Source organism: Lynx canadensis, chromosome B4 (genome assembly GCF_007474595.2).
Source record: "Lynx canadensis isolate LIC74 chromosome B4, mLynCan4.pri.v2, whole genome shotgun sequence".
NCBI classification, from domain to species: Eukaryota; Metazoa; Chordata; class Mammalia; order Carnivora; family Felidae; genus Lynx; species Lynx canadensis.
In genome coordinates this window covers 46228261-46253507 of record NC_044309.1, presented here as the reverse complement: position 1 = coordinate 46253507, position 25247 = coordinate 46228261, and the positions used below count along the sequence as shown (strand labels likewise).

General features: G+C 40.8%; 1 protein-coding gene and 1 long non-coding RNA gene across 2 annotated transcripts in view; one reads left to right on the top strand and one right to left on the bottom strand.

The window, feature by feature from the left end:
* GPR19 (G protein-coupled receptor 19) overlaps positions 1 to 25247 on the top strand; it is a 40867-nt gene that overhangs the window by 1002 nt on the left and 14618 nt on the right. Inside the window, exon 3 of the mRNA XM_030322967.1 lies at positions 17344 to 17500. The gene's annotated coding sequence lies outside the window, so the exon portion shown is untranslated. The remainder of the gene's footprint in view (positions 1 to 17343; positions 17501 to 25247) is intronic.
* On the bottom strand, positions 350 to 13736 carry LOC115519176. The gene is made up of 3 exons (XR_003970415.1): positions 13644 to 13736; positions 6404 to 6406; positions 350 to 367 (listed from the first exon to the last, which is right to left on the bottom strand). It is a non-coding gene; the product is annotated as an uncharacterized LOC115519176 (long non-coding RNA).

Sequence of the window (25247 nt, the reverse complement as noted above, 5' to 3'; positions counted from 1 at the left end):
CTTATGCAGCTTAGCCTCTATAATTTTGATTCTTTGTGTACTGTGTGGAGTCCAAGGCAGAGGAGCAATGGAGTACTTAATTTCATGAGACCATCAAAAGAATGGTTTGTAGGTAGGCAGTATAGCTTCGTCTGTAAGAAAAACTAAATCTAGAAAGCCACAGGCTTTAAGTTGTAATGGAGTTTAAGTTTAAGCAGTAATGGAGAAAGACTGCAGGTATTAATTAGAGAATGGAAGTACTTCAATAAGGAAGTAGACCCCTGTTGGGGCGCCTGGGTGGCTCAGTCGGTTGAGCGTCCGACTTCAGCTCAGGTCATGATCTCGAGGTTCGTGGGTTTGAGCCCCGCATCAGGCTCTGGGCTGACAGCTCAGAGCCTGGAGCCTGCTTCAGATTCTGTGTCTCCCTCTCTCTCTGCCCCTCCCCCACTCATGCTCTGTCTCCCTTTGTCTCAAAAATAAATAAAAAAACATTAAATTAAAAAAAAAAAAAAAGAAGTAGACCCCTGTCAAGGAGCTCTCCCTTGGAGCACTTCACTTCATTTTGGCAGCTTAACATATAGCCTAGTAGCTGGGCTATATGTATGCAATTCATGGAAAAATGTTCCAGGAAAAATTCATGGATGCAGTAGAATAGTATTTCTGGGATAAAGCCTGGGTGTCTTATTTTAGGGAGTGGGATCATCCAGCTGTAGGAGGCATTGACATCTCAGTATGGTATCACAGAAAGGGTGTGGAATTGGAAATCGGACCTGGGGTTTGCCTTAGTCGGTTATGCAACCTCCCTGTGCCTCAGTTTCCCTATTTGTAAAATAAGAATAACAGTGCCTACCTCATAGGATGATTGTAAAGATGAAATGAGGTACTGTTGAGATGGCTGCATGAATTACTATATAGAACATATGTAATTTATGATCATCAAATGAGAATTTCTTCCCTGAGCCTCCCACATTTATGCATGTCATCTACCCCTCAAATATGGAAGCCCTATGTAGCATTGGGCCATCTGTATTTAAGACAGGTTCTCTATGTTGCTTTCACCTTAGAATCATCTGGGGAGGTTTAAAAAAATGCCGAGCCTTCACTCTAGACCAATTATAAATCAGAATCTCTGGTAGTGGGGTCTGGACATCAGTACTTTTTAAAGCTCTTCATTTTGCTACTAAAGTTAAGAACCACTGCTTTAAGGGGCACCTGGGTGGCTCCGTCAGTTGGGCGTCTCACTTTGGTTCAGGTCATGGTCTTGCGATTTGTGGTTTTGAGCCCCACGTTGGGCTCTGTGCTGATGGTTTGGAGCCTGGAGCTTGTTTCAGAGTCTGTGTCTCCCTCTCTCTCTGTCCCTCCCCCACTTGCACTCTGTCTCTGTCTCTCTCAAAAAATAAATAAACATTAAAAAAGAAAAGAACCGGGGCGCCTGGGTGGCGCAGTCGGTTAAGCGTCCGACTTCAGCCAGGTCACGATCTCGCGGTCCGTGAGTTCGAGCCCCGCGTCGGGCTCTGGGCTGATGGCTCAGAGCCTGGAGCCTGTTTCCGATTCTGTGTCTCCCTCTCTCTCTGCCCCTCCCCCGTTCATGCTCTGTCTCTCTCTGTCCCAAAAATAAATAAAAACGTTGAAAAAAAAAAAAAAAGAAAAGAAAAGAACCACTGCTTTAAGAGTTCTCTCTAGAAGAAGAAGAAAATTAGACTTGTGGTTTAAGACTACCCATCTGTATAGCTATATATTTGAAAAATTTCTAGAGGAATAAAGGCTAGTGTTTGAGATGGGCAAATGAGTAGGGCATAGTGAGCTATATTCAGGAAAGAGGACACTATGATAAGAGTGTGGTAAGCATCTTGATTTGGGGAGAGGAAAGTGATGAGGTCAATAATATAGGCCCCAGGAATAAATGGGTCTTGCTGTAGAGATAGAGGACTTTGAGCCTCCCAAGTTGATTTTTTGATCTAGGACAGGCAACGCAGATGATGATGTCTTTATTGCTTTACCATGCGGTAAATCTTGGGCTGATGTCTGTAGTGGGGTGGGGTTACCTTCCTGGCTCTGCCCCATTAGTTCGGGGTCGGGGGGGCATCATGGCCTCACTGAAGTGTATGATGTGAAGGTGCATGTGGGGAAGTATGCAGCAGGCCATTGGCCATGAATCCTATCAGGGTTGTGGCTGCTTTGACTACACAAGTAGTTTTGTTGGTAGTAACAGATGACAAAGGTGAGATGTAAGCCTATTTTTGCAGCCTTTTAGTGAATAGAAAATCACTTGGAACAAGAGGGATGGCATGTCTGGGTCAAGAATTTGAGCTTCTAAGAGATAAGTGACTTTTTAGTAGGACAACTCTTGCTTCTAGGGATATAAGTGATTCAGAAGTTGAAACCACCTTATTACTTCAGTCTTTGGATGGCTAACTCCAAATGTAGCAGTAATGGCCAGAAATATCTTCTGCCACATAAGGTAACCTGTCTTTAATTGGGTCCCTTTTCTTGAGAAGCACATTCGTTTGTCTAGTCATTTGCAAGAGCATTGGGGAAATGACTCAACATTATTGGCTAGGTAAGGAGAGAAGGGAGTCAGAGACTCTCCAGGGGTCAATAGAGGTTATGAAGCAGAAGTGAGGAGTGGAATGGGGTAGGAGGATAGGGAACTCTGGTTAAGGAGGGAAGTATGTTGAAAGTTAGAAATAGAAAAATCCCAAGCAGTGACAGTTTAGTCCAACTATTACAAAAATATGTGAAGGGGCACCTGGGTGGCTCAGTCGGTTAAGCGTCTGACTTTGGTTCAGGTCATGATCTCATGGTTCGTGGGTTTGAGCCTTGCGTTGGGCTCTGTGCTGACAGCTCAGAGCCTGGAGCCTGCTTTGGATCCTGTGTCTCCCTCTCTCTGCCCCTCCCCCACTCATGCTCTGTCTCTGTCTCTCAAAAATAAATAAACATTAAAAAAAGTTTTTTTAAATATGTGAAAATAGGAGTGCTACCTACCTGAGATTCTATGACAAGAAATACCACAGACAGACCACTCGGTAGGGTTTCCGCAATTTATACGGGGGTGAGAATGGATTAGAGTACTCTGGAATGCTCACCCTTATCAAGGGCATAAAAAGGCAAGATGGTGACTGGGAAAGGGGTCTCAAAGAGGATATTTGAGTGAAGTTCTTGGAATGCCGTTAGACAAACAAATCAGGGAGAGAGAGGTGGCACACTCTTACCCAAAATGTAAGCTTCCCTATCTGTAGCAGGCACAAACAGGGGGGAGGGGAAAAGCCTGAACTTTAAGTTAAGGGGCAAATCGTGACTAATATACAGGACTGGATATTTTAATTGCTATTTTTACCTAAACGTGACCAGAAAAAGGATGGGACTGCCCAGGTTTTCTTTTGGGGATAGGAGAAGACCCAACCCCTGCAGAGTGTTTTTAGATGGACAGTGGAGAATAAAAATTAAGTTGTTTTAAGTCAGTCCCCAAAAGTCCTGTTTGTTCAATGTGCTGGAACATTATTGTTGAGCACCTACTTTGCTTTTAGATTTTTATTTTTTTAATTTTATTTAAATCCAGGTCAGTTAACATACAGTGTAATAATGGTTTGAGGAATAGAATTTAGTGATTTATCACTTACATATAACACCCAGTGCTCATCCCAACAAGTGCCCTCCTTAATACCCATCACTCATTTAGCCCATTCCCCCCACTCAACACCCCTCCAGCAACCCTCAGTTTGTTCTCTGTATTTAAGAGTGTCTTATGGTTTGCCTCCCTCTCTGTTTTTATCTTATTTTTCCTTCCCTTCCCCTATGTTCATCTGTTTTGTTTCTTAAATTCCACATATGAGTGAAATCATATGTCTTTCTCTGACCAACTTATTTTGCTTAACATAATACGTTCCAATACCATCCATGAAATGGTATGATTTCATTCTCTTTGGTCGCCAAGTAATATTCCATTGTATGTATACCACATCTTCTTTATCCACTCATCAGTCAATGGACATTTGGTCTCTTTCCATACTTTAGCTATTGTCAATAGTGCTGCTATAAACACTGGGGGGGGGGTGTGTGTGTGTGCCCCTTCAGATCGGCATTTTTATATCCTTTGGATAAATACCCTGTAGGGCAATTGCTAGGTCATAGGGTAGCTCTGTTTTCAATATTTTGAGGAATCTCCATACTGTTTTCTAGAGTGGCTGCACCAGTTTGCATTCCCACCAGCAGTGCAAAAGTGTTCCCTTTTCTCCACATCGTCACCAACATCTGTTGTTTCCTGAGTTGTTAATTTTAGCCATTCTGACAGGTGTGGGGTGGTAACTCATTGTGGTTTTGATTTATATTTGCCTGATGATGAGTGATGTTGAGCATCTTTTCATGTGTCTGTTAGCCATCTGGATGTCTTCTTTGGAAAAGTGTCTGTTCATGCCTTTTGCCCGTTTTTTCACTGGATTATTTGTTTTTTGGGTATTGAGTTTGATAAGTTCTTTAAAAAAAATTTTTTTTTTAACGTTTATTTATTTTTGAGACAGAGAGAGACAGAGCATGAACGGGGGAGGGTCAGAGAGAGAGGGAGACACAGAATCTGAAACAGGCTCCAGGCTCTGAGCAGTCAGCACAGAGCCTGACGCGGGGCTCGAACTCACGGACCGCGAGATTGTGACCTGAGCCGAAGTAGGACGCTTAACGGACTGAGCCACCCAGGCGCCCCAATGAGTTTGATGAGTTCTTTGTAGATTTTGGATACTAATTGTTTGTCTGCCATGTCATTTGCAAATATCTTCTCCCATTCCATCAATTGCCTTTAAGTTTTGTTGATTGTTTCCTTCTCTGTGCAGAAGCTTTTTTATCTTGATGAGGTCCCAGATAGTTCATTTTGCTTTTGTTTCCCTTGCCTCCAAAGACATGTCTAGTAAGAAGATGCTGTGGCTGAGTTCAAAGAGGTTGTTGCCTGTTTGAAGTCTGGAATTGTTTTGCCTTCAGCTTTGTTTTTCTTTTTCAACATTACTTTGGCTATTCGGGCTCTTTTGTGGTTCTGTACAAATTTTAGGATTGTTTGTTTTAGCTCTGTGAAGAATTCTTGTGCTTTTTTGATAGGGTTTCCATTGAATGTGCAGTATAGACATTTTAACAATATTTGTTTCTCCAGTCCATGAGCATGGAATGTTTTTCCATTTCTTTGTGTGCTCTTCAGTTTTTTTCATAAGCTTTCTATAGTTTTCAGCATACACATCTTTTACCTCTTTGGTTAGGTTTATTCCTAGGTATTTTATGGTTCTTGGTGCAATTGTAAATGGGATTGATTCCCGGATATCTCTTTCTGTTGCTTCATTATTAGTGTATAGAAATGCAACCAATATCTTTACAATGATTTTATATCCTGCGACTTTGCTGAATTCATGTATCGGTTCTAGCAGTTTTTTTGTGAAATCTTTCAGGTTTTCTATGTAGAGTATCATGTCATCTGTGAGGAGTGAAAGTTTGACTTCTTTGCCAATTTGGATGCCTTTTATTTTGTTTTGTTGTCTGACTGCTGAGGCTAGGACTTCCAACACTATGTTAAACAGTGGTGAGAGTAGACATCTCTGTCATGTTACCGATCTCAGGGGGAAGCTCTCAGGATGTTATTAGCTGTGGGACTTTCATTTATGGCTTTTATGATGTTAAGTTATGTACTTTCTATCCTGACTTGCTTGAGGGTTTTTATTAAGAAACGATGCTGTATTTTGTCAAATGCTCTTTCTGCATCTATTGACAGGATCATATGGTTCTTATCCTTCTATTAATGTGATGTGTCACGTTGATTGATTTGCGAATATTGAACCAGCTCTGCAGCCCAGGAATGAATCCTACTTGATCTTGGTGAATAATTTTTTTAATATACTGTTGAATTTGATTTGCCAGTTGAGAATTTTTGCATCTGTGTTCATCAGGGATATTGGCTGTAATTCTCCTTTTTAGTGGGGTCTTGTCTGGTTTGGAAATCAAGGTAATGCTGGCTTCATAGAATCAATCTGGAAGCGTTCCTTCCGTTTCTACTTTTTGGAACAGCTTGAGAAGAATAGGTATTAACTCTGCTCTAAATGTCTGATAGAATTCCCCTGTGAAGCCATCTGGCCCAGGACTTTTATTTGTTGGGAGATTTTTGATAACCTATTCAATTTCTTCGCTGGTTATGGGTCTATTCAAATTTTCTATTTCTTCCTGTTTGAGTTTTGGTAGTGTGTGAGTGTCTAGGAATTTGTCCATTTCTTCCAAGTTGTCCAGTTTTTTGGCATATAATTTTGCATAGTATTTTCTACTAATTGTTTGTATTTCTGAGGTGTTCGTTGTAATCTCTCTTGTTTCATTCATGATTTTATCTATTTGGGTCCTCTCTCTTTTCTTTTTGAGAAGTTTGGCTAGGGGTTTATCAATTTTGTTTATTCTTTCAAAAAACCAGCTCTTAGATTCATTGATCTGTTTTGTTTTGTTTTTGGATTCTATGTTGTTTATTTCTGTTCTAATCTTTATTATTTCTCTTCTGCTGGCTTTGGGCTTTCTTTTCTGCTTCCTCCTTTAGGTGTGAAATTAGGTTCTGTATTTGGGACCTTTGTTACTTTTTTTTTTTTTAACATTCATTTTTGAGAGACCGAGAATGCGAGTGGGGGAGGGGCAATGAGAGAGGGAGACACAAAATCCAAAGCAGGCTCCAGGCTCTGAACTGTCAGCACAGAGCCCGATGTAGGGCTCAGACTCACACACCGTGAGATCGTGACCTGAACTGAAGTTGGACACTTAACCAACTGAACCACCCAGGTGCCCCAGAACCTCTCTTACTTCTTGGATTGCAGTGTATCTTAGGCCTGCCTGTGCTGCATCCCAAAGCGTTTGGACTGTTGTGTTTTCATTTTCATTTGTTTCCATATATTTTTAAAATTATTCTTTAATTTCCTGGTTGACCCATTCATTCTTTAGTAGGATATTCTTTAACCTCCATGTATTTAGGGGCTTTCCAAATGTTTTCTTGTGGTTGGTTTCAAGTTGTGATCTGAAAATATATATAGTATGATCTCAATCCTTTTATATTTGTTGAGGGCTGTTTTGTGACCCAGTATGTGATCTATTTTGGAGAATGTTCCATGTCACTTGAGAAGAATGTATATTCTGCTGCTTTTGGATGGAAAGTTGTGAATATATCTGTTAAGTCCATCTGGTCTAATGTGTCATTCAGGACTGTTGTTTCCTTATTTATTTTTCTGCCTACGTGATCCGTCCATTGTTGTAAGTGGAGTATTGAAGTCCCCTACAATCACTATTATTATCTATACATTTATTTATGTTTGTGATTAACTGATATATATATTTGGGTGCCTCCATGTTGGGGATGTAAACATTTACGATGGTTAGATCTTCTAAATGGATAGACCCCTTAATTATGATATAATGCCCTTCTTCATCTCTTGTTACAATCTTTGTTTTAAAGTCTAGTTTGTCTGATATAGGTATGGCTATTCTGGCTTTCTTTCGCTGTCTAGTAGCATGATAGATAGTTCTCCATCTCCTCACTTTCAATCTGCAGGTGTCCTCAGGTGTAAAATGAGTCTCTTATAGGCAGAATATACATGGATCTTGTTTTTTTATCCATTCTGATACCCTATGTCTTTTGATTGGGGCATTTGGTCCATTTACATTCAGGGTGATTATTGAAATACATGGATTTAGTGTCATTGTGTTATCTGTAGGTTTTGTGCTTGTGGTGATATCTCTGGTCCTTTGCAGCATTCCACTCACAGAGTCCCCCTTAGGATCTCCTGCAGGGCTAGTTTAGTGGTCGTGAACTCCTTCAGTTTTTGTTTGGGAAAGTCTTTATCTTTCCTTCTATTTTGAATGACAGCCTTGCTGGATAAAGGATTAAGTATGTTGAATATTTCCTGCCACTCCCTTCTGGCCTGCCAAATTTCAGTGGACAGGTTTGCTACTACCCTTTTGTATCTACCCTTGTAGGTTAAGGCCCATTTGTCCCTAGCTGCTTTCAGAATTCTCTTGTTATCTTTGTATTTTGCCAGTTTCAGTATGATATGTCATGGTGTTGACCTTTTTTGTTGTTTTCGAAGGGAGTTCTGTGTGTCTCTTATACTTGGATGCCTGTTTCCTTCCCCAGATTAGGAAAGTTCTCAGCTATAATTTGTTCAAATAAACCTTTTGCCCCTTTCTCTCTTCTTCTAGAACTCCTATGATACGGATATTATTTCATTTCATTGAATCGCTTAGGTCTCTAATTCTCCCCTTGTGGTGTAGTAACTTCCTTTCCCTCTTTTTTTCAGCTTCATCATTTTCCATAATTTTATTTTCTATTTCACCTGTTCTCTCCTCTGCTTCTTCTGTCCTCACTGTCACTGCACCTAGTTTATTTTGCATCTCATTTATAGCATTTTTTAATTCATCATGAGTATTTCTTAGGTCTTTGATCTCTGCAGCAATAGATTCTCTGCTGTCTTCTATGATTTTTCCAAGCCCAGCTATTAGTCTTATGACTGTTATTCTAAATTCTTGTTCAGATATATATTTTATATGTTTTAAGCAATTCTCTGACTGTCATTTCTTCCTGGAATTTCTTTTGAGGAGAATTCTTCTGTTTCATCATTTTGGCTAGTTTTCTGTCTTTTACATGCTTTAGTAGCTTGTTATATGTCCTGCACCTGCAAGTAATACTATATTAAAAAGGGGCCATACACTGTCCAGGGCTTGGAACTTCAGGAAGTATTTTTGGAGTGTGTCAGTGCTCTCTGTTGTTGTGTATTGCCTGCTCTATCCCACTGGTCAGTCTTCTACAAAGCTCCTCCTTACTCATAGTAGTGGATTGTTTAGACTTTCCACCAGGTATGCTTTAATTTGTTGTTGAAGTAACTCTGGAAAAAAGGAATGGGCAGGGGACCTGATCTCATACGAGGAGAAAAATGTAAGGGGCGAAAAAAAAAAAGACCAAGTAGAGAATCAAAGAAACTTTAAGGCTTAATCCAGAGAAAGGAAAATAAAGAAGGAGGTATAGAAGAGGTATAAAGGAATAGAGTAAAAATGCCTGATTAAAAAAACCAACAAAGAGAAAGAAAAAAAATAAAGAAAAAATATATATAATAAAAATTGACCAAAAATCAAATCAGAAACTACGAGCCTGATTCTAAAGGGAAAAAAAAAAAAAAAAAAAAGAAGAGGGTAAAAAGAAAAAGAAGAGAAGGAAATAAAGAAAAGAGGGAAAAAAAAGAGCAACAGACTAACATACAAAACCGCAGGACAGTTGTCTGTTGGTGCCTGGGACCTGCAGCTGTGATGGTCTGGATGAGATGCTGCTTGGTTTGGGTCAGTGTTAATCTCTCTAGGAAGCAGGTCCCGCCTCCACTGGGGGCCGCTGTCCTGTTCTCTGAAGCCCCACCGTGTTGGTAATGGAGATAAAAATGGTAACACCTCAATCTCTCCTCCCCTGACCAGTGTCTCAAACCACACAGTTTAGGCGGTCCTCACAGAGTAGTCCCAGTGGTCAGCCTATCCTGCTCCACAGTCTCCCACACCTCCTAGGCAGTGGGCTGGGATTCAGCACCTGTTTTTAAAGGATCCTGCACCACGCAACCCCGTTCTGGGGTAGCACCACTCCACTCTCCCAACATGTTGGGCGCCTGCAGACTCTTTGGTCCTTGGTGGGGCAATAACCTCTCTTCCCACAGTACTCCAGGAAGGGGATTATTCTCTCCCAGTGTGCCCCTGAGATTGCTACCAAGCCCTGGGGCTGGCTCCCCACCCCTAGGTGTTGTTTGGAGAAAATCGCACACTTTTGAAAATCAGGATCTTCAGCTCCTAAGGCTGTTTACGAAGTAGAGACTGGTACTCTGTATTTCTCGTTCCTCAGTCTGTGATCTGGAGATGTTTTTCTCTCGTCCTAACACACAACCACAATATACAGCTTCTCTTTCTCTCCCCTTTGTCTCTCCACATAAGGGGATCTCTCCCCTCTGTGCCCACTCTGTTATATGTCCCCCAATTCACCTACACGCACCTCTGTCTGGCCAAGCTGTCTCCCTCCACCTGTGGAGATTTTTCTGTCACTCTGCAGATAGATTTCCTGGGTGTTTCAAGTGTTCTGGCCCCAATACAGCTGTGTTTGAGGGACGAGGGAAATCCCAGTCTGCCTATTTCTCTGTCATCTTCTGAAGTCTGTATCATATTTTCTTTATCCATTCATTTATTGACAGACACTGAGATTGTTTCCATATCTTGACTACTGTGAATGATGCTTCGTGAACCTGGAATGTAGATATCTTTTTAAGATACTGATTTTATTTCCTTTAGAGATAGAGATATTCCCAGAAATGGGATTGCTAGATTATATGGTAGTTTGTTTTTAATTGAAATTGGGTTACTTAGATAGGAACATTGAACTGGTAAGGTCATGTACATTTCAGAGCCAGCTGGGTTTGTTGGGACCAGCCATTTGGGGGCCAGTAATGCAATGTAAAGCAGGATGAACTGATACCAAAAGAGAAGCAGGTGTGGGGCACCTGGGTGGCTCAGGCAATTAAACATTCAGCTCAGGTCATGATCTCACAGTTCGTGAGATTAAGCCCCACATCGAGCTCTGTGCTAATAGCATGGTGCCTGCTTGGAATTTTCTCTCCCTCACACGTGCACACTCTCTCCTTCTCTCAAAATAAATACATAAATACGAATTTTAAAAAAGAGAGAAGCAGGTGAACATAGCTGATGATGAGAAAGTAAGAGATGATAGGCATTGTAGCCTCATAGAGAAAGAGGTAGAGTCGGTGCCAGTCTTGGCTCTGACAGCTTTCTGGTCACTTGTCAAGTCCCGTCTTAGGTCTGTCTTCCTGTTCCTAGAATTCCCTACAGTTCTTCTGAGTCTTTATAACCTACTTCCATCTACTTAGCTTTTCTTCCCCCAGACAACACTGTTAAGTGGCTAATTGTTTCTCCCCTTCCTAGTGTCTTGACTTAATGAAACCACATAACTTCTGTATAAGGAACATACACATATGTAGTAGGGACACTTAATTTAACTTATTAACTCAGCTATGCCAAGAAAGAATAGGTATCTTGTTTTTTCCAGAGTTTTCACTTGTGTATTAGTTATCTATTACTATATAACAAAATACCTCAAAACATAGTAACTTGAAACAATAATAAACATCTCATAATTTCTGTGGGTCAGGAATTTGGGAGCAACTCAGCTTAGCAGTTCTGGCTTCGGGTGTCAAACGTGGTTGCAGTCCTAATATTGATGAGAACTGCAGTCACCTGACTAGGGCTGAAGGATCTGCTGCCATGGCAACTCACTCATGGTTGCTCCTTGGTGCTGGTTGGTGAGAGGCCTGTTTTCCATATGTGGGCCCCTTCATAAGATAGCTTGAATGTCCTGACATGGTAGCTGGCTTCCCCCAGAATGAACAGTCCAAGAAGTTAGCGAGCCAGGCAGAAACTATCCTTATTATGACCCGGCTTTAGAAGGTACATAGAATCCCTTCTGCCACATTCTTTTCATTGGAAATAGGCTACTAAGTCAGGTCCACATTCAAGGGGAGTAGTATTAGGTATCACCATTTGAAGGGAGTCATATCATATTTTAAAACCATTGTTAGGTTACAGGGGAAAAAAAAACCCTAAGTGTCTAATTCAGTCTCAGATATAGTTCAATTTCATTGAACAATTCCTTTAAGTAGTATAAGTCTCCTTTGGATAAAATATGTTTCATGTTTCACAATGCCTTCCGAGGAGGTCCTGCATCTTCTCTGAAGATAACATCCATTTGTATGGGGGGTGGGGAAGGGTAATGTACACATTCTTGTGGAATTGATGAGAGAGATGGAATCCCCTGGCTTCATTCTGGACCTAGAGTATGTACTGGCAGTTTTCTGGCATGATGTCCCTTGTTGGCCTGATCACCGGGGAATCTGCTGGCCTGTGATGCTGAAGCCTGGAGCTGGTGAATTCATGGCCCATTTTTGGCTTCAGGCAAAGTTCCCAGGGAGTACTGGCTACCTCCCCTTGCGGACTCAGCTTCTTCTTGGCCCATGCTATGGAGTCACCTCATCTGTTTATGGCAGCCCCCTGGCTGTTAGTTCAGCATCCATGCTTCAAGGGAATAGGAACAGCTTGGGATAGTTGACTGCTCTATCTCTGTCTGACTACACTGTTGGAGACTTGCCATTGGCCCAAATAGCTATGGAAAGTGCAGAGAGTGTGGTATGAGGGACCTGGGCAGTGGTCCCCAAAGAGGAGCAATGGTAGAGATCCTCTCAACATGGAGGCAATTCACTGTGGTATGCAGAATAAGGGCTCCCTAATGATGTCCATGTCCCAACCCCTGGAACCTGTGAATATGTTATCTTACAAAGCAAAAGGGACTTCGTAGATACAATTAGGTTAAGGACCTTGAAAGGGGAGATTATCTGAGTGGGCCCAATCTAATGACATTGGTTCTTGAAAGAACCTTTTCAGTCTGAGGTCAGAGTCAAAGGGAGATGTGACTATGGAATAATGGTTAGAGAGGTACAAAGTTGTTGGTTTTAAAGATGGAGTGAGAGGGCTACGAGCCAAGGAATGTGGGGGGCTGGAAAAGGTAAGGAAATAGATTCTGTCTCTGTAGCCTCCAGAAAGGAATGCAGCCCTGCCATCACCATGATTTTAGTCCAGTAAGACCCATGTCAGATTTCTAAGCTATAAAACTTTAATATTTGTGTTGTTTTAAGCCACTAAGTTTGTGATAATTTGTTATAGCCACAGTAGAAAATGAGTACACTCATATCCAACTTCGGCCTAGAAAGAGGTCAAGTCCAGTTTTCTGACTGCTTTATTCTCCTTATGTCACTTTCTTTCTCACTAAACCTGACCTGGAAAGGGACAGACTCCATGCGGCATGTCCTTGTTCTAGCATAGAACAGTATTTATTACTTTTTCATTCAGATGACAAAGTTTAAGTACAATAAACACCCATACACTCTTCCCCTAGATTCACCAATTGTATTGTTTTGCCATATTTTCTCACACTTTCTGTATATATACATACATATATTTTCTTGTTGTTGAACTATTTGAAGGTAACTTGCATTCGTCTTGACACTTTATCCTGAATACTTAAGCATTTCCTAAGAATAAAAAAATTCTCCTATAAACCATTTCCTACACCTAATATAAATAACAATTCTGTGATGTCATCTAATATCCATTCACAATGCAAATTTCACCAATTGTCCCCAAAATATTTTTAATTAATTAATTAATTAATTTTTATTAGAGAAAGAGAACGGGAATGGAGAAGAGGGGCAGAGGTAGAGAGAGAGAAAGAAACTCAAGCAGGTTCCACACTAAGCAATCATGACCTGAGCTGATATCAAAAGTCAGATGCTCAAGCTGACTGAGCCACCCAGATGCTTCCCAAAAATATTTTATAGCTACTTATTTCCATTCTCTCTCCCTCCCCAGTCAGCACGTCAGCAAATCATATCCTTTGCAACTGTGGTCTTTAGTCTCTTTTAATCTGTAACAGCACACCCTTCAAGCAGCACACCTGTTTTTTTTTGTTTGTTTGTTTGTTTGTTTGTTTTTAAGTTTATTTCTTTTGAGAGAGAGCATGTGTGCACAAGCAGGGAAGGGGCAGAGAGAAAGAAAGACAAAATCCCAAGCAGATTCTGTACTGAGCCCGATATGGGGATGGAACTCATGAACTGTGAGATCATGACCTGAACCAAGATCAAGAGTTAGATGCTTAACCGACTGTGCCACCCAGGTGCCCCTGTTTTATTTTCATTTCATGACATTGACTTTTGATAAGTCTAGATAAGTTCCCTTGTAGAATAGTCTGTATTCTCGATTTGGCTGATTATTTCCTCATAACATCTTATGACTTGTTCTCCAACCCCTGCCCTTTAAAAAAAACTAGACTCTATGAATAGAAGTTTGTTTAGATTCAGGTTGAACATTTTATGAAAGAGTACTTCATTAGTAATATTGGGTAGTTCACATTGCTTCATGTTGGCACATAATTGCAAGTTGTTTGGTGGCATAGTCAAGATGGTGACGACCCCCCCCCCCCTTCCAGAATACATTTGCCTTTGCAGTTTGCAAATCATCTACAAACAACCTGTCCTCATTTAATAGTTTGAATGCCCATTTTGGTCCTTTACTGAATAGGTTATTTCATTGAGGGCTGCTCCTAACTATTATACTTTGCATTAATTAGCTGGCATTCTTTTGTAAAAAGAGCTTTGTTTTAAGAAAACTATTTTAAAAAAATTTTTTAATGTTTATTTTTGCTAGGGAGAGAGAGACAGAGCGAAAGCAGGGGAGGGGCAGAGAGAGAGACACACACACAGAATTGAAAGCAGGCTCCAGGCTCTGAGCTGTCAGCACAGAGCCTGACACAGGGCTCGAACTCACAAACCGCGAGATCATGACCTGAGCTGAAGTTGGACGCTTAACTGATGGAGCTACCCAGGTGCCCCTTAAGAAAACTATTTTAATAAATCTCTCAGACAGTTGGACAGTAGTTTGCTTTCGATTTGGTTTAAAGCAATCAGAAAGTTCATGATTTTTTTTAAGTTTATTTTTATTTATTTTGAAAGAGAGAGAGCATGCAAGCAGGGGAGAGGCAGAGAAAGGGAGAGAGAGAATCCCAAGCAGGCCCTGTGCCATCAGCACAGAGCCCAATGCAGGGCTTGATCCCACAAACCATGGGATCATGACCTGAGCCAAAATCAATTGTTTGATGCTTAACTGACTGAGCCAGGTGCCCTGGTCTCAAATAATTTAAAGCAATCTTTTTAATTTCTCCTGTCAGAGGCCCTTAGTAGTGAATCACATTACAATCAATTGACAAGTAATTTTAGTCTAGTCCATTATTTACGATGCAGAATAGTATAGTATAGTGTGCCTGCTCTGGAGTCAGATTAAATAGTTCCAAATCCTTATTCCCACACTAACTAGCTGTGTAGTTTGGGGCACATTACTTATCCTCTTTAAGCCTCAGTCACTTCTATAAAACAAGAAAGTCTATAAGAGTACCTGTCTCATGGTTTGGGAGGAGGATTAAATGACATGTACTAAATAACTGGGACATGTTAAACATTAGCTGTTTTTCTTGTTCTCGTTATTGTTATTGACTAAGAAAAGATAGATGATATCTAAGTCACCGTCCTGCTGGCTTTCTAAGAATTTCTTCAAACACCTATCGGCTTTCCTGATAAATGAATTTTCTGAAAGCTACAAGCATTAGAATTAGCCAAGTTGAAATTCTCTGTCTTATTTAGAAAAACTGGAATTAACCTGGCTCTTCTCCTAAAATAAAAGAAGTAAATACATCTTAAGCTGTGAATGTTGAGCCAGGAAGAAATTTTGATTTCTTGAAATTATACTCCAGCTTCCTTGTGCAGCCTCTTTTTTTTTTTTTTTTTTTTTTTTTTAACAGAGTTTGCATTCCTGCACATTAGAAGTATTTCTGCCAGGGTGCCTTGGTGGCTCAGTCGGTTAAGCATCCGGCTTCGGCTTGGGTCATGGTCTCACGGTTTGTGGGTTTGAGCCCTGCATCAGGCTCTGCGCTGACAGCTTGGAACCTGGAACCTGGTTTGGATTCTGTTTCTCCCTCTCTCTCTGCCCCTCCCCGCTCACACTCTGTCTCTCTTTCAAAAATAAACATTAGGAAAATTTTTGAAAGTATTTCTGCCCCCCAAGATAAATATCTAGAATTGCCATGGCAAGGACTCTGAGTTAGAAACAATCAGTTATATGCCAGCCTAATGACATAAACGTAGAGCTTGCTTAAATTCCTGATGGAGGTAGTCCAAATTCTATCCAAAGGATTGGCTTTAATCAAATTTATTTTTATTTAATATCATTCAGCAACTCACATTCAAAAATATTTGTGCTTTCTCCTATAAAATTGTAAAACATTCACAAATTGTTCCTTGTGTCAACAATCAGGTGTGGTTGTAAAGTTAAGGCTTTTAGGACTTAAGATGAATGGCTTCGTAAAAATCAGAAGTCCCAATCTGAGAAAAATATAGATTCCTGTGTCCTTCCCCCAACTCTGTGATGGCACTCCACAGTCACCCTGTGAAGCTGGCATTTTCATTCAGTTGCACCTAAATAGATTTTTAGGGAAAAAAGCAGAGGAGTATGGAGGGAGTTAGCATCACAGTGTCCATACTAATTTCTAGAATCCTTTTAGGATTTAGGGTCAGCAACAATTTAATAAGGAAAGGGCCCATTAGGTAAATTTGGCTCTGAAAATGCTAATTGAAAGTCCTCCTCAGCAATTCAGTCCTTTTTCCTCTTCCTTTCTTTAGTCAGCAGGGTCCCATGGTGACCGGTTCTGAAAGAAATCATCCCCTTCAGCTGTTACCTAGCACCATGGCAACAGGGACGTCAGCAAAGCAGGATAGACCCTGCACAAAAACAGTTTCTACTAGGCTTCCTCCCTGCTTCTCTAATTCAACCCTGCCTGAGGCCTAGGAATGGGGCTAAGGACATCTTGATATACACACTTAAGAAATCCTGTGTGTTTCTGTGTTTTATTTTGTCTTGTTCATGAGCATAGATATATGGGTGTATAGTAAACTATGTTATGAGAATTTCCCCTCCCCCTAAAGCATGGAGCATATCTAAAGGGTGGGGATGGGTGATGGGATGGCAACAGGGAGGTAGGTAGGCATGGGATGGTCTTTGTAATGATATGTAAAAATTGTATTTATAAAGTAGCAATAAATTGATAGTAGGAAACATCAGGGCCCTAAATATGTGGTCTGACTTATATTTAGACACAAGACCTCAGGGAAATATTTTTAAAATATTTTTATTTACCTGAGAGTGAAGTAAACAAATGGCTTTAATGAACGCCGAAGGGGGTGCAATGCTGTCCTTGGTGCTGAACACTCAGTTGTCTCAGTTATGCTAAGTGGGTTCCAGACGGAGGTTAGGGAACACCTTGTCACATTAGGGTATTGATAATAAGAAAGAAAGGGGCTGGGAAGAAAGCATCATTTCCCTCACTACCTAGCAACTCTGAATGTCCATAATAAAACGTTCAGATGAGAAATAAAACAAAAAAAGAAAGTGGAGAAGGCTGGAGGTTTGGTTGAGTCTTTTCCTTTTCATATGGAGATTTTTGGTCAGAGCCAATCAGGTCGGAGATTTCTGCTGCTTTGCTCCTGAAAGGAAAAGTGGGGGAAGGGAGATAGAAGATGGCCACATTCCCCCCCTTGAACCACATGATCCATTTCCCATGTGACACATTCCAGAGCCTTGGAAAGGATAAGGGAGGGGCACCAAGAGAGTGGGGCTGGGGGCGGGAAGATGGTTTAACCGTCAACCCAGTACAGCGTCATCTTGTCTTCTTACCAGGAAGCAGGCTATGAGCCAAGGGGAAGGCAGAGGACAGAAATGAATGTGTTCCCAAGCTTTCCTGGTGGTTTATGGAATTCTCCAAACTCCTATGCAAGGGTTATTCCTGACGGAGAAGACCAAAGGAGACCATCCCTGAAATCAAGTCCAGATGAAGGTATGCGCTAGGGATCCTGTGGTATCGCGGCTGAAATTTGGCTTAGAGAACATAATACCTTCTTTTTTCCAGGCAATTTAGAGATTTTTGTCATGGCTTAGATGTTGGTTAGGGGCTTTAGATTTGTTGCAGGTTTAGAAAAGATGCCTAGATAGTTCTGTAAAAGGAACAATTTACCAGAGTAAGTGCCTGTTGAAGAAAAATTGATGGAAATTTTGTACAATGATAATTAGTAAAACAAAGTACTAATTGATGAAAACGATTTTTTCTTTGAGTCTTGGAAAGAAGAAAAAAAATAATATTACTGAAATCAACTAGATTTCATTGTCATGGCAATAAAATCTTGTTTCCTCCCTTGCTTATTCTGTGCCCATGTTCCCAGAGGTTATTGGCAGTGGCTTAGGGAGCCTGAGCGGGCAGGCGTGCTGTTTCTTTGTGCTGTGCAATTGTCTTCCTTCTGATGTTCCTGATTCAAGGAGAGCTTATGATTATTTCCAGCTCTGGTTTTAGATAGTAGAGTGCTACTGACTTCCAAATCTTACAGAATACATCAAGAAGGCTCCCAGGAAGTTCTCAAAGGAATCTTCTAAAGTTACAGGCTAAAATAATCTGCTGTGTACTTAAATCTTGGTATCTTTGGCCATTTCTACCTAGCACAAAGAGGGAAGTTAGCAAATTTAAATTTTATTTCATCTTTTAAAAAATACTTACAAAGTTATTGCTATGTGCAAGACATTATTCTAAGCACAAATAATCAGTCATTTAATCTTTATAATAACCTCGGAGGGAGGTATTATTAGTACCCACATTTTGGTAATGAAGAAACTAAGGCACAGAGAAATCAGGGAACATTCCCAAGATCATACAGCTAGCAAACCCTAGAAATAGGGTTTGGACCCAAGGAAATTGACCCCAGAGTCCATGATTTTTAACTACTAAACTATGCTTCTTTCCTGCTTGTGTTATTTCAAATGATGTCAACAGTTGATTTGGCTACAAATTTTGTTCAGCTGATGCTACTAGAAGATCAAATTAGCTTGCCTGGCTAAAACAGATCCCCGGTGGAATCTATATATAATCTTGAATTATCCCAATAGTCATATTCTGTACTCCCAAATAACCAGTAAGTAATTGCCTGTTCTTCTCTTCCCTTTTTGCTGTATAGATATTTGGTAGTAAAGTACTGTGTTACTATGGTGACCAAATGATGTCTAAAGGCAAAAAAATCTAGAATTACCTCATGGTTGATTTTTTTTTTTTTTAATCGAACTGAACATATTTTCATCCTCTGAACCTAGTAATAAGACCAGTCTAAACATGTTATCTTTAAAAGGACTTAACTTGGTTTTCAAAATAAAACAAAGAGATTAAAAACTTTAGAAATTATGACCACAAACTACGGTATCAAACAGACTAGATTTATTGCTTTAAAATAATATTATCATACTTCAAGGTAATAACAGATCACTCTCTTTACAAATTATTTTAGGTTTTTAAGGGAAAAATAAGTTTTTCCCTTAACTTCTAGAAATTTCTGAAATATAAAGATTTCCTCTTTTTGGTCTGTGTAGTTTCCCTTTTGGCTCTTGACAGTAAATGATGACTGATCTCATACTTCTGTGCTATGGAAAAACTACGAGAAGTTACTAGGTCAAAGATACAAAGAGGAAGAGAAGGGATAGAAATCTAAAATTTGTAAAATTCTTCACTAAATGAGGTATTCCCCTTCAGGGTTTCATCGAAGAATACTTTGAAGAGTGATTGTGTCTCCTACGATACTGAACTTTAGTCCTTTATATTAAGCCTTGGATCCCTGCTAAAATCTATGTTTCCCTGGGGCAAGTACCACTTTTACACTATTATAGTCATCTAAAATGAGCTCATTGAGTGAAGGGACCATATCTTCCATCACTGGGTTTCTGGCACTTAGCACCAGGCCTGGTTTATGGTAAGCTCACACTATACATTTGCGAAAGCTCTGGAAGCTTTCTGCTGGAGCCAGTTTAGGGGCCCACCTCTATTTTATGCTGCATGTGCTTGTAGAGAGGACAGTGAAGAGGTGAATGTGTAGTGGGAGAGAACTTAGCAACTACATATAGTCAAAACTATGCCTGAAATTTATATACAATAGTCAGGCTGACCCTGAAGCAGTAGCACACTAGAGTTCAAGAAGTATTCATAAATTCCTACCTGGGGATATCCAATCCTCCTGACATTTTATTTATCTTTAGAATGAGGTTCTCCTGATATTTTTATTTGTGTCTAGATATAGAGGCACCCTAATGGTCTCATTTTACTCTGATGCTCTGCCTGGCATCATCTCCCAACACTGAAATAGTTTATCTTGGGTTGAGGCTGAATGTGATGAGAAGGTCAGTTCCTGCCCCAGGCAGGCCTCTCCTAATCAGCTGTGGCTCCCAGTCCCCAGAACACTTAGCCAAGAGCTCACACGACTATAGGACTCCTCCCCCAGAGAACCCTGGGATCTTTAGTGTCGGAGTAGATTGGAGCCACAGTACTTTTCCCAAACCATGGCAGTTAGGACTTGAGTGCAAAAGATTGTCTCAGGTTATCTTGAAAGTTTGCTTAGGATTTGAATTCAAGTTAGCAGGATAACTAGGGTTTAAACAGTTATCCCTCTTGGAGTACCTGCCTGGCTCAGTTGGTAGAGAATGGAACTCTTGATCTCAGGGTCATGAGTTTGAGCCTCATGTAGGGAGTGGAGATTACATTAAAAAATAAAAATAAAATAAATAAAATAGTCACCCCTCTTTATAATATTCAGAGACATATCCTATTGTTCCCATCTAATTCAGTCATTAAGGAGAGGAAGAAAAGGGTTTGTGGATAAACTTCTCCTCCTTACCGCCTTACCTCCGGTGTTACCTGCTGAGTGAGTTGTGCAGAAGAAAAGCTGTGCTGGAAGCCAGGCAAGTGCGGCATGCCCACCACACTCATGCAGGGCTTCTCAGGTAGGCAGGGCTGGTGTGCTCGAGAGGCTTAGGTTTGGAAACCTAGCTGGGCTTCCTACTCATCCCTCTCAAGTCTACCAGCTCTACTCTCCCAGCTGAACAGGAGAAGGTGGAACAGAGAGACAAAGCAGAGAGGCTTCCCCTTAGGGAGAGGCCTTGCCAACCTGGAGGCTAGGAATGGAAGAGGAAATAGGAAGAGGGACACTGAGCCTGGGTGAAGGATATGAGAAAGTGAGACCGGGGCCCTGCCTTTCAGTCACAGTAACTTGCCCACTGCTCACAAACCCTGCCAAATGAGTCAGGCCCTGCCAGCCAAATTACTGAATCTTTTCCTAGCATATGTGTATATAGGGGAAGAGGAAGGAATAGAAGGAAGAACCAGAATATGGATGCAGCATCTCCTTTATGAACCAAGGCCAAAAATGACACGAGATGGGAGGTCGTCTCTCTAAGAGGACAGTTTAAAAAGCAAAAGAGGCGTTAGCATGATGAATATATTTTCCTGTTTATGGAGTCATTTTTCCCTGGCTAAACTTTTTTTTTTTTTTTTTTTTCAACGTTTATTTATTTTTGGGACAGAGAAAGACAGAGCACGAACGGGGGAGGGGCAGAGAGAGAGGGAGACACAGAATGGGAAACAGGCTCCAGGCTCTGAGCCATCAGCCCAGAGCCCGACGCAGGGCTCGAACTCACGGACCGCGAGATCGCGACCTGGCTGAAGTCGGACGCCCAACCGACTGCGCCACCCAGGCGCCCCTTCCTGGCTAAACTTTTAAAACGGTCATCTCATGGAACCTCTCATTCAGCATACTTTCCTAGGCACTGGATGTCTGTCATGTGTAATCCTGATACAGACTCTGTGACATAGGTTATTAGCCCCAATTTCTGATCAGGAAATTGAAGCTCAGAGAGATGGACTAACCTGCCCGAAGTCCCACGCAGCAGATAGAGCCAGGATCTGAATTCTGTCCTCTTTCTGCCATATCACAAGTAAAGTTCTTTCCTCTGCATTCTTTAAAAATATAGTATATGTTTTTGGATATTAGGTTAATATAAATACAGTTCTAGAAAATTTGGAAAACTATAGAACTGTAATGAAAATAAAAATCAGTCATGATCTTGCCACCTGGAAACAACCATTGTTACAATTTTGTTTTATTTCTTCTCAGTCTTTCTCAATACATACAGTGATAACAAAAGTCAGTGTTTGTTGAACACTTGCTTTGTTCCAAACATTGTTCTTAGCTCCTTTCCTGCATCATTTATTTTATGCTCACAACAAATCAATAAGGTGGGTACCATTATTATCCTAATTTTATTGGTAAAAAGCACTCAATAAGGACAAAAATGTTAAGTAACTTGGTAGAGGCTACCTAGGTATGGAGTGATCTGAAACCCAGGCAGGTTGCTTTATAGCAGGGTTTCTCAACCTCAGCACTATTGGTTTTGGGGGCCAGCTAACTCTGTGTTTGTGGGGGGCTTTCCTACATTATTTTAGAATGTTTAGCAGCATACCTGGCCTCTACCTACCAGATGTCAGTAACACCCTCCTCCCCCAATTGTGACATCAAGAATGTCTTCAGACATTGCCAAATGTCCCCTGGGAGGCAGAATTAACTGTGAACCACAGCTCTAAGAGCCCATGCTCCCAATCACCACATTATACAGCCTCTTCATATTTGAAATGTGTGAAGAGTCATTTTCTTCCACATCTAAGGAATGTAACACAACTTCCAAGTTTGGGTGTAGCCTATGAAACCTTTTGGAATGTCAGTGGCTTTATAGATCATGGGTAGGAGATTAGTTACTTCCAGAAAAATGCTCATTGGTAGACTTTTATAACAGGTTTATCATATTCCCACCATTGCCCAGTTGGGAGAATAACTATGTTTTTCTTCCTTATAGTCTTTTCTCTGGTTCTCTGTGACAGGCACCCTTAGCCTTCAAGAATTCAGATTTCAGGGGCACTTTGTTGGCTCAGTTGGTTAAGTGTCCGACTTCTGTTCAGGTCATGATCTTGCAGTTCGTGAGTTCGAGCCCCGCATCTGTGCTGACAGCATAGAGCCTGCTTGGGATCCTCAGTCTCCCTTTCTCTCTGCCCCTCCCCACACATGCTCCCTGTCTCTTTTTCTCTCAAAAGTAAGTAAAACATTTAAGGAAAAAAAGAATAAAAGAATTCAGATTTCAGGTGTACATTTACAGTATATAGCATGCTCTTATCAACTATGGTGTCAAAATATATGCCAAGCAAAGGATATCTGTTGCAAATAATTGCTTGCTAATATATCAAATACCAAGATTTGCCAGTGATTAATTTTTTAAATTAATTAGAATAAATTTAAGGATATCTACACAATTGTTTTCTTTTCCACATGATTTCTTAGTTGAAGACTCAGTTTTGGAGTTATAGGTCAGGCTCGTAGAGTTGCACATAATTCTGGATACATCTGTAGGGGTGTGTCACATGTAAAAACACATTTGTCACATCTGTCTCTGAGGAAGAAAAGCTAAAAATGATTGGTGTAGGTGACTTGGGTCAACCATGGCTGATGTACAGAGAGGATTAAAGTATGAACCAATGAGAAATGATAGCATTGTTTTAACTTATAAAATGTCTAAAAATATATGGTACTAAAATATGTATTAACCATGTGAAAAAAAGCAAATACATGTCAAACATATTTTCAGTGACAGCTGGCTACATATAGTTGCATAATTTGTCCATGAAGAATGCACATTAATGCAAATTCAAATCTAAGTTCTGTTCCATGAACTTAAAGGTTTGCTTTCTTGGAAAAACCCTGATTGAGGACAAAATTTACCCAGAGTGTTGATGTTAATTTGATGTGAAACAGAATATAAATGCTTCTGAAAAACAGCGTTCTTAGTAACTCTGTTCAGTGTTTGCACTCAGTTCTTAAGGAAAACCATCTTCTCTTCAAATGACTGTAAATCGCATCTACTGTATCGTTCTGTGCTTTGAGTGTAATGCGTCTGGTCTTTGCCTCCTCCTTCTTTCCTGAGTTTCACTAGAGATTTTAATACTGAAATCCAAGCTTGAAAATGAAACTGAACGCTTACCTCCAGAACAACTGCTCGCCTCTACTTTAACTCAGTGAGCACACAGCAGCTATTCAAAAACCGTTTGCTGCAATGAATTACATTGAATTTGGGGAGGTGCAAATCCCTTGGCCAAATTGTTTCCTTCAGAATTCGAAAGACTCCATACTGGGAAGAGAGGTGTGGGAAATTGGTAGAGGATGCTAGTAAGTTCTTCTCCCCTCTGAGAAGCTTGGTTTAGATAGAATGGAAGGCAAACACAGGTGGCAGGTCCTCCCTGACCCATCACTTCTTGCAGGGAATCTTCAAGAGGTTGCTGGCTCTTCCAGGATAATTATTGGGGCACCTGGGGGTGGCAGGGGCAGGGTGCTTAGCTGGCCCATAGGGGAAATTCATCTCTTCTTTGGAGACCCATACTGTTCTTGGTTATCAGAAGCTCACAGAAGCCTCAGCAGCCCTAACCAACTTCCCTCTCCACCCATCAAAATGCCCTCTTGGGATGAGCTGTCTGCCGGGTGAAAGTAGTGGGTTATATATTAAATGAATGTGTGTTGTTCCTTGAAACGTCTATCAGTTTTAGTTCATTACACTAAAAGGAACTTAGAAGTCATCTAGGCCAACTCATTGATATTGTAGACATGGAAATGGAGAGTCAGAGAGATTGATTTACTTAAGGTCCTTACAGGGATCTAAAAATAAGACCTGTTTCTCATGACTTTCTGTTCAGTGCTTATGATCAGAATCAGAGCCCTGGTTTCTTAGTCCCTGGTCCAATCTTTAAGGTAAACTACACTCTTTAAGCTTTTCAAGGTTTCTACTAATCTAGATGCTGGTGGGGTAGTGGAAAGTGGTAGTGTTCACACCCAGTTATCTAAGAAATGCCATATTGAAAAAGAATAAAAGAATTCAGATTTCAGGTGTACATTTACAGTATATAGCATGTTCTTATCAACTATGGTGTCAAAATATATGCCAAGCTCCTATTATTATTACTGCTCAACAAATTAACACAAATTTAGTAGCTTAAGATAATAGCTATTTATTATGTCACAGTTCTGCAGGTCAGAGGTCTGAGTGGGTTGGCTGGTTTCTTTGCTTAGAGTCTCACAAGGCTGAAATCAAGGTGTGGACAGGACTGTGTTTCTTTTTAGAGGATGATTCCCCTTCCAAGCTCTTCTCAGTGATTGGCAGAATCCAGTTCTTGTGGTTGTAGGACTAAGGTCACATTTTCTTCATGGCTATCAGTTGGGGACCATCCATCACTCCTAGTGGCCTCTCTCTGGCTGTTGCACATGAGCCCCTGTATCTCAGAGCCAGCAACAGCATGTCTGCTTCCTTGTCATGCTTGGAATCATTATCTAACTTCTTTTGCCTCATCTGTCTGTCTTTTTTTTTTTTAATGTTTTATTTATTTTTGAGACAGAGACAGAGCATAAGCAGGGGAGGGGCAGAGAGAGAGACACACAGAATCCGAAACAGGCTTCAGGCTCTGAGCTGTCAGCACAGAGCCCGACGCTGGGCTCAAACTCACAAACCGCGAGATCATGGCCTGAGCTGAAGTCAGACGCTTAACCGACTGAGCCACCCAGGTGCCCCTCATCTGTCTGTTTCTAACCAGAGAGGATTCTCTGTTTTTAAGGGCTCATTCATTTATGAGTCTCTTTTGCTGTGTGGCATGGACATCTTTGGTGGGGGGGGGGGCATTTTGCCTCCTA